Source organism: Melanaphis sacchari, unplaced genomic scaffold, assembly GCF_002803265.2.
Source record: "Melanaphis sacchari strain LSU unplaced genomic scaffold, SCAv2.0 Contig44_pilon_pilon, whole genome shotgun sequence".
In the NCBI taxonomy this organism is placed as follows: Eukaryota; Metazoa; Arthropoda; class Insecta; order Hemiptera; family Aphididae; genus Melanaphis; species Melanaphis sacchari.
In genome coordinates, this window is record NW_020271295.1 from 1168769 (window position 1) to 1185134 (window position 16366).

General features: G+C 26.2%; 1 protein-coding gene across 3 annotated transcripts in view; it reads right to left on the reverse strand.

The window, feature by feature from the left end:
• Positions 1 to 16366, reverse strand: part of LOC112598032 — a 31669-nt gene that overhangs the window by 14799 nt on the left and 504 nt on the right. The window contains exon 1 of one of the 3 annotated variants that reach the window (XM_025344338.1): positions 7339 to 7644. The exons of 1 other annotated variant lie outside the window; for it this stretch is intronic. The gene's annotated coding sequence lies outside the window, so the exon portion shown is untranslated. Of the gene's footprint in view, positions 1 to 7334; positions 7645 to 16366 lie in introns of those variants that run through there. One more of the 3 variants, XM_025344337.1, reaches the window with a different exon arrangement.

Below are 16366 nucleotides of genomic sequence, written 5' to 3' on the forward strand. Positions count from 1 at the left end.
ATTTTCAGTAATTCTAGATAAGTTTTCATGAGAATTATCAAAATTTGAAAACCACAATTAGCAGTGACAGAAAACGTAAATAATAATATATACATTATTATACTGATAGTGAATAGAATAAATTGTCCATTATAATGAAAAAATGAATCTTTTTCGCTATATACTAATTGAGTCCCGGGTACAAACGGGGCATATACTAATTGAGCCCCGGGTACAAACGGGACATATACTAATTGAGCCCCGGGTACAAACGGGACATATACTAATTGAGTCCGAGGATTATTTTGAGTAAAATATAAAGTCAACCGCCTTAAGTCCAGGCAAAGCCGAAATTTTGCCGCACAGCTGTCATGCTCGTCAAAATGGATATACGTATATATACGTTTCGTTTATATCTGTTTAGCCACGAGGCGTCGAGGCTCCTACGGTTAAGTGGTCAGCCTCGATGACTACACCACCGAAAGAATAAATACTAATAATCGTTGAGAACTGCCTAAGGGAAGGTGACCATACAAGATGTAAATATCTGAGTCGTATTTAAACGTATATAAGAAAAATATAATATAACAAACATGTGAAAAGTTATATTATCACCGACGACGAAGTGTTTACAAATCAATTGATATTATGATAAATGATACTAAAATCACTATCGTCGTGATAATAATAATATAATATAACATAATATATATATATATTTTTTTTAATTGACGGGACTCAGTTAGTATTAAAACATGGACTCAATTAGTATTATACCTAAAATTTCACTGGACTCAATTGGTATATACCCTAAAACACCCGGGACTTAATTCATCATAAAAGGTTATACTGGGACTCAGTTCGTATGCAGCTACCTCTTTTACACAGCTACATTATACATTTATACTATAGTCATAGTGCATTTCATAACAAAATCCCTCGATACTCATGCACCCGGTGGATTTTTCGTTAATGGGTACACAAAATGCAAAATCGCTGCTGATCATACTAAAAAAACTCAAGATCCACAATTTGAGAAACTCTAGTTTAACCCAATACGAGGTGTGTTCAAGAATTACCCAGACAAAATTACTAAAAATTATATTTAAAACTTACGAACTATTGAAATGGATTACCTCCAAAATAGTGTCCTTTATCTTTAATATAATGCTCCTATCAGTCTTGCTACCTTTTAAAACGACTTTGAATTTCCTTCATAGGCGTTAATTCTTAATTCTTCTGTTGCGTTATAAGTGTATATTCAGGTTTTGGAATCACTGGCTTTTTAAATTAATTTTTAATTGGGACCACTGGTATATTTTTGGATACTAAAAAATGCACTTATTATGGAATGTGTTGAATCCGCTGATGCATTATCATGCTGCAAAACTCACAACTTTAATTTCCACACTTCTGATCTTTTACAGTGAACTTTCTTTATTAATTTTTCTATACGCTATTCTGCACCGAGAAACCTGACAACTTCCTGCCTCCAACTAACCGAAATACGGGGTCTCTGTCAAAAATCCCTTCTCCGGCGACTAAAACTATTTTATATACAGAGTGAATTCAAATAAACTGTCATGTGATGCTGAATGTGATCAAACACTACATAATATCACAGATCGCAATTACTACAATATAAAACGCTGTAATAATTTGTCATCACTCTAAAGCAACAGATGATAAGTAGGCAGGCCGTAGCGATCAAGTGCTTAGTATGAAAAAACAACGAGTTTTCGTCCATAGTACACAGGTCTGTCTCTCTATACAATAGTACTCGTTTATAGAACACTTGATTTACTGTCTGACTTGTAGGTGCGAATTTATAATGAACTAAATCAAAAAATCTCTAATTTATTTTGGTATTATAACATCAAAAGTTTTTCTGTAGGTAATAATAAGTCTGGGTATTTATTAAATACGCTTAATATTATAACGTAATGATTGTGAACAAGCGAGTGAACAAGGGATTCGTTCAGAGCAGGATTAGGTTAAAATTTTCTATCAGAAAAATCAAAAAAAAATCGGCCCAATTAGGAAAACCTATAAAAACAACCTTAAAAAAAACAAGGTAGTGATGTCGTACGCGATCTACCAAACTTGTTTTCAAATAGTGTGCGATCTACCCAAATCTACTAAAAATAGTATTTAATTTCTGTATTTTTTTTTTATATCTTACTTGATAATGATGCTGATAAAAAAATAATAATTGTAAAAATATAATATCATAATGATATCAATTTTAAGTCATAATAATAATACTTATTTAAAAAAAAAATTAAAATTGAATCGTAAAAATATAATAATGTCATAACCAATTTGAGGTAATAACTGTTTGCTTTTTGAATAATTCACACATGTTTGTTCGTCACAAATAATAGTACGATAAAAATGTCCGATTCTTGAACTCATAATGAAATATTATTACTATAGTCTAACGAGTAGAGACGGCGATTGTAGCGAATTGGTGACGGCGATGTGTCTGGACGTCAGGCTATCGCATATTTTATCATATCGTATTATTGTTGAACTATAAAAGGGAAGTCATATAAACGTACAAATAAATAGTCGTAAATTATCAAGATAATTTGGAAATTCGGAAATTCAGAATAACCGGTAATCGCCTATTTGGTAGTTCACATACGACATTACTACTAAAAACAAATATTTTCATATAAAATGATAATATATTATTTTGAGAATTTAAACTCTTAAAATCATTATTAAAAATTAAAAAAAATTAAAAATTGGTTAGTACAAAGAAATTTTATGATTTTTATTTAAAAATCATATGCTTAGACTCTAAAATACACATTAATATATTAAGCAATTTGTTAATATTTGAGCTCTTTTGCGTAATTGTGTCGATTATGCCTTAACCGATAAACCTAAAAACAAAAAGTCCCTATGAGTACAAGCGGTCCACCGGGAAACTCCCGGTATCTCGATTGCCCAGCCCGGCCCTGGATTCATTATCAAAACACTAATTGCGGGCATCAAGTTAATTATTGGTAAGTGGAGTTAAAAACATTTGAATCTTGCAAAAGAGGAATAATTTGGGAGTTTTTCTCTATAAATTCATTAATGTTATATAAAGATGAGATATTTTTACAGGTATGAGTAAAAATGTCGTTAAACTAATTTAAAATATTTTTTGACTCCTACTCCAAAAGCACTGGTAAAATTTTAATGTTAAAAAATATTCATTAATAGAATAGTTAGATATTATGTGAGCAATAATGCCAGTTGTCGATATCAAAGAAAAATTGTTCGACATCTGAAATCTAAAAAAAAAAACAGATTGAACATCTATCCACAATTAGTAAATTACATACAATGAAACCTCTAAATACCGGACACTTTCGGTCATCAAAATGTTGTCTACTATTTAGAGGTTGTGGAGGAGTTAATAAAAAAAAAAAATAAACGATATGAAAATATATCAAAAACATGATACATATATGCATATTTATACTATTTGTATGTAAGTATGTGTATAATTATATGTAATATTATTTAAAACAAAATCAGTTTTCAAATGAGACGGTTATTACCTACGATGAATAAGATAAGCTATAACAATTAAGATAAAAATCATCAAAATCTAGCAATAAAAGTACCTGTTAATTGGTGATTTTCCTATAAACAGTGAAAATGTTCCAGTTTCCGAAAAAATGTCCACTATTTGGATGTGTCACTACACTTATATGTATGTGAACAATTCATAAAGTTTTTGTTTTGTCTGCAATTAGGCCATTAGGGAATACATATAAGATGGAAAAGACTAAATTACAGAAATCTCGACTCGTACAATCATGATACATTTTTGAAATGCTCATAACATATATTGAATACTTCAACATCAAATAACTTAATATCTAATTTTATTATATGACTATTCAAAAATTTAAAATAATAGATTAACCAGATAAAATTTTTATTAATACAATAAATTTTATAATAATTTGTTAATAAGTAGTTATAATTAGATTCCTTATAATTTTTAATCATAAAGTTTCTTTTAATTAGAAAATGAAAATTTGTGTATATAATAAATTCATGTTTGTTAATTAATTTAAATATGAATTATATTTATATTTTATAATACCTAAAGATGTACAATACCAATCATTTATAATATATTACCTACATATTAAAATAAAAAAAAAAAAAAAAAATTAAATATTTAAGCTATATAGGATATCAATCTCTAAATAATGATCATGTTATTGAATAATTACTTTATGGATACATAGATCAAAATCAATGTCAAGCAAATAAGTATATACGTACAAACATATTTTACATACTTATACTTACTTAAAAATTAAACTATTATAGAGTATCAATGAGAAAGCATAGATAATATTATAAGAATAATATATTTAATAATAACAATATTTTAACTTTACTAAAAAACGAATTCATTTTTAAATTGTAGCTAAAAACACAAAATTGCTATGATGTACATCTGTTGTACTGAACACCGAGACAACACATTGTACTCCAGTTTAATTATTTTCTTCTACTTATGTATAATATATAATATAGTTAATACTTCTCTTTGAATTTTACTTATTATAATAAGTCAATAATAATTAAATTTTTTAAATGAAGTTACTAATATAACAAATACAAAATACCCATAATGTTATCTGTGTTTTGTTGGAAGCTTTTTTTTTTTTTTTAAATAATTTTACCAAAAGAACTAAAAAATGTAAGGACTAAAATATTAAAGAGTTTCTGATTAAACACTAATAATAATATTCTTTATATTTGTTATAATAAGTAATGATACATTATTCCCTTATTTCAATAATATTATCTTATTGAGTAAAATTGAGAGGTAATTACTATATTTTACATGTGTAAGATAGAAAAAAAACAACTAACTGGTATACCTTTTTAATAAAAATAAGGAATCATACAAATTGAACATATAACTACAACTACATATATCATATTAATTTAAATTATTGCTACAAGCGAACAATATTTATCAAACACAGATTACTGATTCAAGCAAAAGAAGTATCATCAATATATTACTAACGTTCATTAGCTCAGTTGAGGGATTAAGACTAAAATTTGCAAACCTAATATTACACATAATTCCAAAAAATTATACAGTAGTTTATTGAATTAATAAGATTTAATAAACAGAATTTTTCAATAAATATGTTCATTATTATATCAATCCAACAAAATAAAATACTTTGTATTGATTCAATTCTAAAGTAAAAATTATATTAAATTAGAATTTAGTTTACTATAAACTTATATTGTATTTTAATTAATATCAATTATAACTCATAAGTCATAAAAAAATCATAGTGAAGAATTTTTTTTTAAATATTCAATATTTTTCCATAATAAATTAATTTATTATGAGTTTATTAATTGTAACTAAATTCAATAAGTTACATTATTTTTATTAACTTTTGATAATCTAATAATTGCTTAATATTTATATGCAAGCATAATGTATGTATAATTAACTTACTTTAAAAATAATTAATTTTAAAAATATTAAAGCAATTATGTATTTATGTTTTAAGAAAAAACAATATTTCTTTGATTATTTAAATACAAATATAAAAGGGACAGAGAAGAAATCCTTAATTAAAAAGAAAACAAATACCACAATTAAGCGTAAAAATCTGTTTTTCCAAAAATATTTGAAAAATATTTTAGTAGTTTGAACAACTTATAGAGGATATAAAAATGTAAAAAGGATTTATTTTTCATAATTTTTACAACAGAAATAGATAGAATACATAGGTTTCTATTTCATTGGACGTAATGTTTTTTTACTAAATTCTGTAATATCAATACCTCATTTAGCCAAAATTTGCACATAGGTTTTTAATACCAAAAAATAATTTTTCAAATAATAATGGCAGTTATTAAATAGATATTAAGAACCTTGGTTTATATTGACTGAGTTTAACCACTAGTCGCTTCTAAAAAATAAATAAATAACTAATAACTAGCACATCTGGCTAATGGATAACTACATCAAATAATAAATTAGATTAGAACTAATACATTTAATAAAATAATGTTATGAATCAATATAAATTATAGATTTTTTAAGCAATATAGCTTGATTGGATAGGACAAACTGATAACCAGTCTTTACAAATCAATTGATTGTTACTAATGGATTTTTATGTCACTTATCAGTTGTAAATAAAGAAATACATTTTATTCTAACTTATGATTAAATATGTTTAAATAAATCACATAGTTTTTTATAAAGTCATGAATATAATCACATAATATTATAAAAATAACTAAATGCTCTACATTATTGTTGACACAAAAAAAAAAATCTGTAACTAATTTACAATTTTTAAATTATGATATCTCAAGATTTAGAAAAAATAGGCTGTCACTATGAAAAAATCTCCAATTACTTCCACAAGAGAACTAATAAAAATTAAAAATTAAACCTCTCATGTGCTACCTACTACGAATCAATTGTAAAATATCACCTATATGATTACAAATTCAGTCAAAATTATATAGGACTATAGAAGGTATTGTATGCAATGTTAGAATATAGTGTAGACGTGTAGTATATTATAAAATTTAGCACATAAGAGATTTTTTAAGTTGATAATAATTACATTTAAAATATTAATAACAATTGATACTAAATTAAACTTATATATTAATTAGTGATTTGATATTCAATAAATGCTTTTAACCTATATTAGGTATATTAACTTTTTATAATCAAAATAAGGGATATTACCAATTACTATTAATTGTTACTTAATTATAACATAATACTTTAGACATATTGATAGTTAAAACGCTTTAAACAAACATTTTTGTTTTATATAACAGTTATATTTTCACTGTAATTTGTTCTTAAAATAAAAATGACAAAGTAGTCTTAGTTGATCAACAAAATACTTTCATCCTATGCGACATTAATTGCCATTAGAAAGCGTCCTATGTAATATTGAAAAAACTTTTATGTGACAATGATAATCTCCAATGTAATTTTGAAAAAAAAAAATGAACTAACAAAACCACTTATGTGATAAAATATTGTCAAATTATACAATAAATCCATAACTATTGAGTTTTTTACTTCCATTTATTTGGGAATAAGCAATCATTTAGTTCAACAATTATTATAAAATATATTTTCGTTTATCATTGATAGTTTGGAAATTTAAAAACGTTTTTGTGTCAACGACGATACATTATACCATTAAGACCGTAAGAGTTTTACAACTAAATTGATGCCGGACCAAAATAATGTATAAATAATATGAATGTTTTACATAATACTATTAGAAGAACGTAATTCGTTTAAAATTTGAAATAATTCTTACCTACTTGAAATGTTAAGACTGAATCTTGATATCTCGATCGACATTAAAAACAAACGACAAGTTAAACTTAAAATATTATATTCATATTATCAGTGGAACGAAAAAACGCATTGATATTTGATAACGTGCGCGTGACTATCGTGACGGAACAGCGACATAGCACACGAGCCGCACGAGTGCAAGTTACCACTGAGCGACTGAGCAGTGGCCAGTGAGCACCGCGATCTGAGCACAGAGTAGCGGTAAAATGCTATTTAACCCACAACTGAATTAAGTCGACAAGTTCTGCTGAGGAATTATATGCGCATCAGAGTTGTTCGTGTGGGTGTAGCGATATTTTGTTGGGAGTGGGGATAGCACAAGTGCTCAGTGATCGATAAGTGATGAGAGCGCTCACTTCTCAGTTGGCGGAGATAATGTGAACTGATTTAATGATTGTAAAACGTCCTACACTCCTAGTCTCCTACCAGTTCAATTGTTCAATGTTCACTGTTCAGTGTTCACCCACAATCGCTAAGCTCGCTTACTCAGTACCTACTCACGTGCTTCCACTTGGGAGTTGGGTGATCACTGCTTACTGCTCAGTGCTTATTGCTTACGATACCGCGATGACACATCGTCGGCCATATTTAAATAAGCCACGCGTCAGAGTATGGCAAAATTTTATCTAGATAATTATTGGAATGATTTTTTTTTATAATTATTCGAATAATTTTCGGTTATTTTATTTGAATAAATAAGTTTATAATTGAAATCATTTATTTTTATTTTTTCATAATTATTTGAATAATTTTAAAACATAATACTAGTACAAAACATGTACTTTATAATATTGTTTAATTATTATTATCTATAATATTTATTTTAGGATTTATTCCGAATAAAATATACGATTTATAATCGTGTAACTTACAATAAAATGCCAGTTATTGTTTTTAACACGTGTTTTATTTTTTTAAATTGTTAACCATGTTTAAAAAAATTGTTTATTCGAATAAAAGTAAAAAAATCATTCAAATAACGCCATACTCTGCCGCGCATCGATGATATTTCAACAAATGATTCGATAGATATTAAGTGATGAACAACGGTGTAAACAATGTTTGTTTTTATTAATACGGATATTTACCGGATTCAGATGAATTTATTTTAGTTAAACCTATAAGTTATCGATTAAATAGATTTTCGTAAAAGCTGAACAACTATTGTAATCTACTTTGTCTCAGTTTTACAAACGTACCTATAAGGCGAATTTGTAATTTTTGACGGTTCTAATTGAGCATAGTAACCCTTAGTCATTATTCCTATCAATCTTAAAGGCGAGATTATTATCCTAGTTACCAATAGAAAATATTTTACAATATCTTCAAATAATGTGTGCAAAATAAAAAAAAAAATTCTCACTTAAAATTAAATTTGGAAAAACCTATTGAGAAAACAGATTATACGTGTTTGTCAGATGACGGCCTCTAAATATAACAGACCATGAAGACAAAAAACTCGTATAACTCACATTTAAAGGAGTAAAAAACACAGAAAATAATTTTCTTAATCTGAAAGAATCTTCAATTTTAAGAATAAATAATAATGGTATAGGTTTTATGTTTCTACTCACATTATTTAATAAGTTAAGACTTTATGAGTAATATTGAAAAAAATGTGTGACGTCTTGGACCCAGTCACCCAGATCGTCGTGATTACCTATCTTATACATGAAAAGTTCTTTCACACAATGATTTTTTTGAAATTTAATTTATGTATAAACGTGTAGTTTAATATTATGTTTAAGACTATAAAGGCATCAAAATTTCAATACTATAACTTTAGTTTTTTAAATATTGAAAATCTTAAAAGTAGAATTAGATAAGATAGTGGCGGTTGGCGGATCTATTGTTCGATCGCCGCTCTCTACGTTTAAAAATAAATCGCCATGACGCGCCGTTCAACAAAAATATCTCTTAAGATTTTCGATAGGTATTTAAAAAACTAACACATTTTTCAAATGGTGATCTAATAATGTATGATTACTTGATTAATTTATCATAGTTGCAAATAAAAGGTCTTTCTATAGGTGCTGACTATAGAAGTTGAGTATTGTATCAAATAAAACCTTATGAAATGATAGGATACTCGTCGAAATTATTGAAATCGTTTTCTACATCTACAAAGAAATGTAAAACTTCCAATTCTGATTTTTTTATACCATTTAATACCGAAGAAGATCCAAAGTGATTTCACTAAATATAATGGTGTGTTTTGTGCAATAAACACCTGCTGATTTTTTGAAAATATGAATGAGCCTATCGTGATATTCTGTTTTTACACATGTCAACTAACGTTTTTTAAAACACAATTATTAGAATGTTGCTATTGAAGCATTAAGATATTCAGGAGAAAAAAAATCTAAATAATTTTCAAATCTTTTCTCAATACTTAGTAACAATATATCGATTATAAAATGCCCAGACGACGATGGTGCTCAAAATGAAGCTGTTATTATTGGGCTATACTTAGAGTAATAAAATATTTACTTATAAATAATAAAATAATAATTATAATAGTAAACATTTTATTAGGAACAAGTTGCGGCCGGACATGGTGCTAGTGGGTAAATATGTATACATACTATGATACGTAGATACGGTTTACGTCGTCAACAATGAGATTCAGCGATAATTATGGTAAAAATAAGAATCCAAAAATACTACTGAAAGGTGTAGATTTTTATATTATTCTATTTAATAATAACATACAAAAATTTAGTAAAAAAAAAAAAAAACGATTTTTGAATAAAATCAATTTCAAAAGTTATAAATTATAACAGTAAGTAAAGGAAAAAACGGGATTAATACGGTATAGACTTGAAAATATGAGACAAAAAGCATCCTGTAAGAAGATTGCCAAAATAACAGGACAAAAAGTTTAAATAAAGGACAATCCTATATAAAACAACGTATGGTCATTGGTCACCCTATGCTAGAATACATAATAGTACTACACTACTACGCCATAACAAGTTGTATTATATTTATTTCACCTTATATTATATCCAGTGCTTCAGCCATTGGCGCTGAGTACAATGCTTGCTCTTCAATATAATCAAAATCTTGTTCCCTCAAACCATTCTTTTTATTTATTTCTAAAATATTATTTAAATTTTAAATATTTATTTTTACATTTAATATTTTTTGATATTAATATTTGAGTATTTCCTAGTATATTTTGTATGACCGGCCGATTTTGTCCGCCCAGATTTAGGTTAGTACATTACATTTATTAATTACTGAAACGCGTACCAATGACAATTCAACAGAGTTATTTATAACTTTATTTATATCTGCAGTAGTGCAGCTACATATAAATTAAGTGTATGTGCGAAACATCTAAAATTCGTTGGCAATATATTTTCTATTTCTGTCCTATGGCTTCTATGAACTACATTATTTTAAAATTAATTACTCTCGTTTAATTCTAAGTATTAAACTCTGAAAAGTCTGAGGTATCATCATTATCAATCGAATTTTTCTTATCATTAGCAATTATATTTATATTCTCTTTACTTCAAACATTTTGAACGCTTTAATAAAATTACTTCCATTATTACAAACTGATGCGATAATTATTTGAGTAATGTTCAAGTTGAATACAAACTGTATCTCATTAATAAAATCAGAAAATTCATCATAATAGTATACTTCCTTTAAAACGACGACACGCTAAAGCTTTTGTATACTTGCCTTTGTAATTCACTGACCCGTTACTTATAGAAAACTCCTTTTTTTCCCAGACCAATAATTTACAGTAATACAAACAAATTGTTCATCTTAAGTCTTCTACTATAATTTCAATATTATTTTTTTTCGTAATAAGTATCAACAAGTAAACATAACAATCAAGTAACATAACAGAGATCGCCAGCTTAAAATGAAGTTCAGCATTAGATAAATATATATTTAAATTGTATTTGTTGTTGCTTTAATTTTTAATTGCTTAACTTAAGTGTTTATTTTTTTATTTAGTGGTCCAATTAATCTCAAACGATTTTTATACTTTTCACCAGTATCAAGACCATATTAACATTTTAAATGAGTAACAAGTTAGAAGACGATTTTCCATAACCTTTCAATACTACAATTTTTGGTTTACATTTTACGCATTGAATCATCGATTTATTTTGAGATGCGCATGGTTTTTTAGATAAAAAATTTAAAAAAAATTATCATTAATTGATCATCGAAATGGCGATGGGGAATCAGGAGATAATAAATTTCTATTGTTTTCTGATACTGAAGTTCCATCGCTATCACTCATTGTAATATAATACTATTAGGACGTAGGTTTATCATACAAATGAAGTGTTAAACAGAATAAAACGAAAAACAATGAAATTAAATCAGTAATATAACAACTAAATACACGTGATATTTTATTAACGTTTACAAATAAATTTAGACGAAAAAGGAGAAAAAGAAACCTTTGAACATTGTCATATAAATATATAAATGCAACTTATTGACCGGTAATAAGTGCCGTGCAACTCTAGAACGTATATTAATAGTTGATGTTTTATAATACTAGCCTATCATCGCCATACTGAATATTAACATTTTCAGGCCAACTATTTAAAACAAATACATCTATATCAGCTAACATTTGATTTTTGTAGAAAACAGTCGTCGATCGTTATCGTTACTTCTTATTGTATCATGTAACACTTTATCTGAATCAATCAGTGCTCTCGTGGAGCTTTATTGGATAACAAAAATAATAAACCCCACCCCAAAAAAAAAAAAAAATTAACTAATGGATAAAAGTTAAATAATATACAATTTGAAACAAAACCTAATCAATTAATACCTATAAAATTGCATACTTGGAAAATTTTCAATATTACGCATATTGTAACATCTTTAAAAAATACAGTACATATTATTATGTTTTTAATATTCTTAAGCACTTAGTTAGTAAGCATTAATACGCATATTTTCATATATCAACACCTCTCTCCAAGTAATACATAAAAATATCTAGGAATACTTTTTATCAGATGTTTGTTTTAATATTTGTTAAGATAAGTAGGTACATGCAATTGTGCAATTAAATTTATATTTTATAATAATATATACTATCATTGATTAATAACTCAATTATTGAATACTTACATATTTAACACAAAAAATTAATTTAAATGAATATATATATTTATATATTTTAATGCTATTAAATGCATAAAATGATAAATCAATGAACTGTACATGCATATTATAAACATTTTTATATTAAATTAAAATTCTGAAAATATAAAAATATTTCTAAAGAAACATATTAATAACCTTCTCTTTTTAAGGAAGTCACTGCTTTGCACGTTTTGCAGTACAGGAATCAAGAGTATAACTAGTAATTTAGATAACTATAATGGATATGACATGTGTTAAATTATAATTTAATTATACATCATTCAGAATGAAAAACGATTCTGGACTAAGGCAGTTTATTAGCTTATCTTATACTATGTTTATTATTTTATTATACATTAATAATAATTTTACTATAGTAAGTTATTTTTTATTTTATTAGTCAATATTAACTTTTCATAGAACAGTGTGATTATGTGAATAAAACAAAATATTAGCAATTGAATTATTGTACATAATTGATCTGAAGAATGTCACTGTAACATGACGTGTAAAGTCTTAAACAAAAAATTGAACATTTTATATATTTTTTACTTAAAAATAGTTTGTGAATTTTCATGAATTCGTTTTCAATTGTTTATACAAATATAATGATCAAGTATCATAAATATTTTAAATAATTATTGAACCAACAATTTGTAAAAAAAAAAAAAGAAAAATGAACATTCGTTTGTAAAGCTTATAAACTTAGAAATTACTGAATCAATTGGATACCAAACTTTGCACACATATTCCTTGAGACTCGGAGAAAGAGAATTTTTTCAACCGTTATAGGTTGCTACTTGTTTATACAAGGTGTTTACACGCATAAATTTCCGTTTTAATTCAAGAAAATTAAATAATTTTTTTATTCGTATATTGTGTTGCCATTTGTTACAGAAATCAAATTAAAAAAAAAAAAAAAATGGTATAATTAGCCGATTTGTTTGCGTTTTAAATGTTTTAATAGATTTTTTATTTTATTTTTTTTTTAAAAGAAAATTATTTTTAACCAATTGTTTGTTATTTAAATTAACAACAAAAGACAATGATCATACGCAACTTATAAACTATAGAGTATAAACTTAAAAATCATTCGTCCAATTTTTATAAAAATTTTAGATGTTTTTCTTAAAGTAATTTGAATCACATCGAAAATATACTTATAGATGCTAAAGGCGATTTTCTCATCTCGTCGAACTAGTTTACAAAGCGAGGCAAGTAAACATCGATGCCGATTTGCCCTTAACCACTAAAACTAAGATAAGTATTTACATTAATATAATGCAGTATCTAATACTCGTTCTTTTCTTTCTCAACTACAATCGTTTAAAAATCTAATATTAAATACAATATTTATTATGTTAATTGTACTATGAAAACTAGAATAACGTAGGAGGCTGTAAAAACATTCACCAGCCCCAATCCCAAAAAGAAAACTAACAAATATTTGAATTATCAATAACTAAACTAATAAATACTTGTATATATTAAAAATACTAGTAAATTTGAATTTAAATTGTCTATGAACAATAATTTTTCTCATACATTTTTTTAGATTTTATGGTTTCAGTATGAACTAATCATAAAAATGTTGTATTCATTTTTCAAAACTTAAAATTAAAACAAAAAAGTTTTATGTACTTCTAACAAAATAGTTATCAATTTTTTGCGATTCTACTGAATTTCGTCAAAATTCTAACTTCAAATTTTTATAATATACTTGTTCAGTCAGTATTAAGGCTGAAGAGTATATAATTATTATAAAAAAAGAGTTCGTTACTTATGGGTTGAATTCAAACATTACGCGAAAATCTGTATATCTTTAAAACATTTATTACTTAAATTAATTATAAAGAATATTTCAAGATATAATATTGTATGAATTGGTTACTTATACACGACTGACTACAACTTATTCTGTCTTTTTGTCTTGGCGACGCAGTCGCTTACAATAAATAAAATAAAACATATTGCTTACACAACTATACTATAATTATTCAGCAAATTTTAACTTATCGCACTTTACTTCATGGTATCGGTTATTTATTTTTATCGTAAAAATATTACATATGTAGAAACTTTTTGAAAATTTTAATATAATTTACAAGTTAAAATTCTAAAATTCTAAAATGTTCAAGAAAAAACCGTGTTAATTTACCAACTCAGGTTCATGGAGGAGTTATGATCCTAAGCACCCCTCAGTGGATACGCCACTGACTTATCGTGTATATAAACACACAAAAACAAACAAAAGAACACATCATTATAAAATCAATACATTTATTATTCGACTCAGAATCGAAAATCAAAAATCAAATATCTATTAAAGAATTATTTAACCGTGGTTAATATTTGAAATAAATATCGAAAATAAATTAATTTACTTTTTTTTTTTTTATTAAAAGAAACTTTGTAAACTAATTTACTTTTATAATAATCTTTTAAATTTAACAATATTTTTATTTTTATTACAATATGTGTAATTTTTTTTAAATCTTAATTTCTTGAAGGTATTTTAAGTTTGACTAGATGTATTAGATTATAAAGCAGGGGTGGCCAACATGAATAGTTTCGCGAGCCACATAGATAAATACAATGATACCAAGAGGTAAAATGTTTATATAATTTGATAATTTTTTAAAAGATAATGCCTAAAAATTAAAATTTATAATTATGTTTAGTAAATTTTGATATTGTAAATAAGATGCAAGCCGCATCTGACAATAACCAGAGCCACTTGCGGCTCGCGAGCCGCAAGTGGGCTACCTATGTTATAAAGTATTAAAAAATGAAAAATAAAATAAATAATTATCCAGTTAAATAGTTCTTTTATCGTAGGACACAATGGACACATACTTCTATAAAATATTTCAAATCAAAAGGTTGATAAATTAAACAAATTTATTATACAGATGATAACATTTGCAATTTTTCATTATATTTAGTTAAAATATTAGGAAACTATGTTATGATTAATTTATTGACTATAATTATTAATTACTTCAGAATTTAATAAATTAAATTATTTTTTGAAATATTTTCGTTATTTTGAATTTTGAATATAGGTACCAGTGGCGGCTCGTAGATAGGGGCGATGGGGCGATCGCCCCCCTTCTAAAATTATCATTTATTACAAATTTATAAGTTTATTATCAATTTTTAATTTTATATTGTAGTATAATTTTATCAAAAATAAAAATTGTGTTTTCTATAATATTTATATTATTAAGTATTATGAAAACATTATCAGATAATGGTGTTTAAAAATAAATCATTCAACACTGTAGCTTCTGAAAATCGATAACCGATAACGATTTACCAATATCCGCGAGTAGCGCATGCCATGCTTGGGCGATGTTAAAAGTCGCTCGTCATAACTATGATCGGAATACAAAAACTAAGAAGGGGGAACACAATAATAATACTGCCGCCGGGGCGATGATTTTAATCGCCCGATATACATGGATTCCGGACTTGCGTATATTTATTATTTACTTTGTGCAGTCATAACTCGCAATCAATTATTTCAATTCGATATTTTTTTCCAAAAATATTTACTGGAATTATTAAGATTTTAATCATGGATTCATCCACACATAAAAATTTTATTAAACAACCATTATTAATATTATTTGTGCTCGATACCTACTTTCCATAAATAAGCAATTTTATATCGCCCTCCCACTTTCAAAGCACACGAGCCGCCACTGATAGGTACCTAGTTATACCTAGAGTTCTACATAATATGATAACAATTGGGATTTTTATTTTAATAAGTTACCAATGGATTTTCTTTCAACTTGCGTGACGTTTGTTCATTTTATTACTTTTACGATAAAAACACACATAACATAA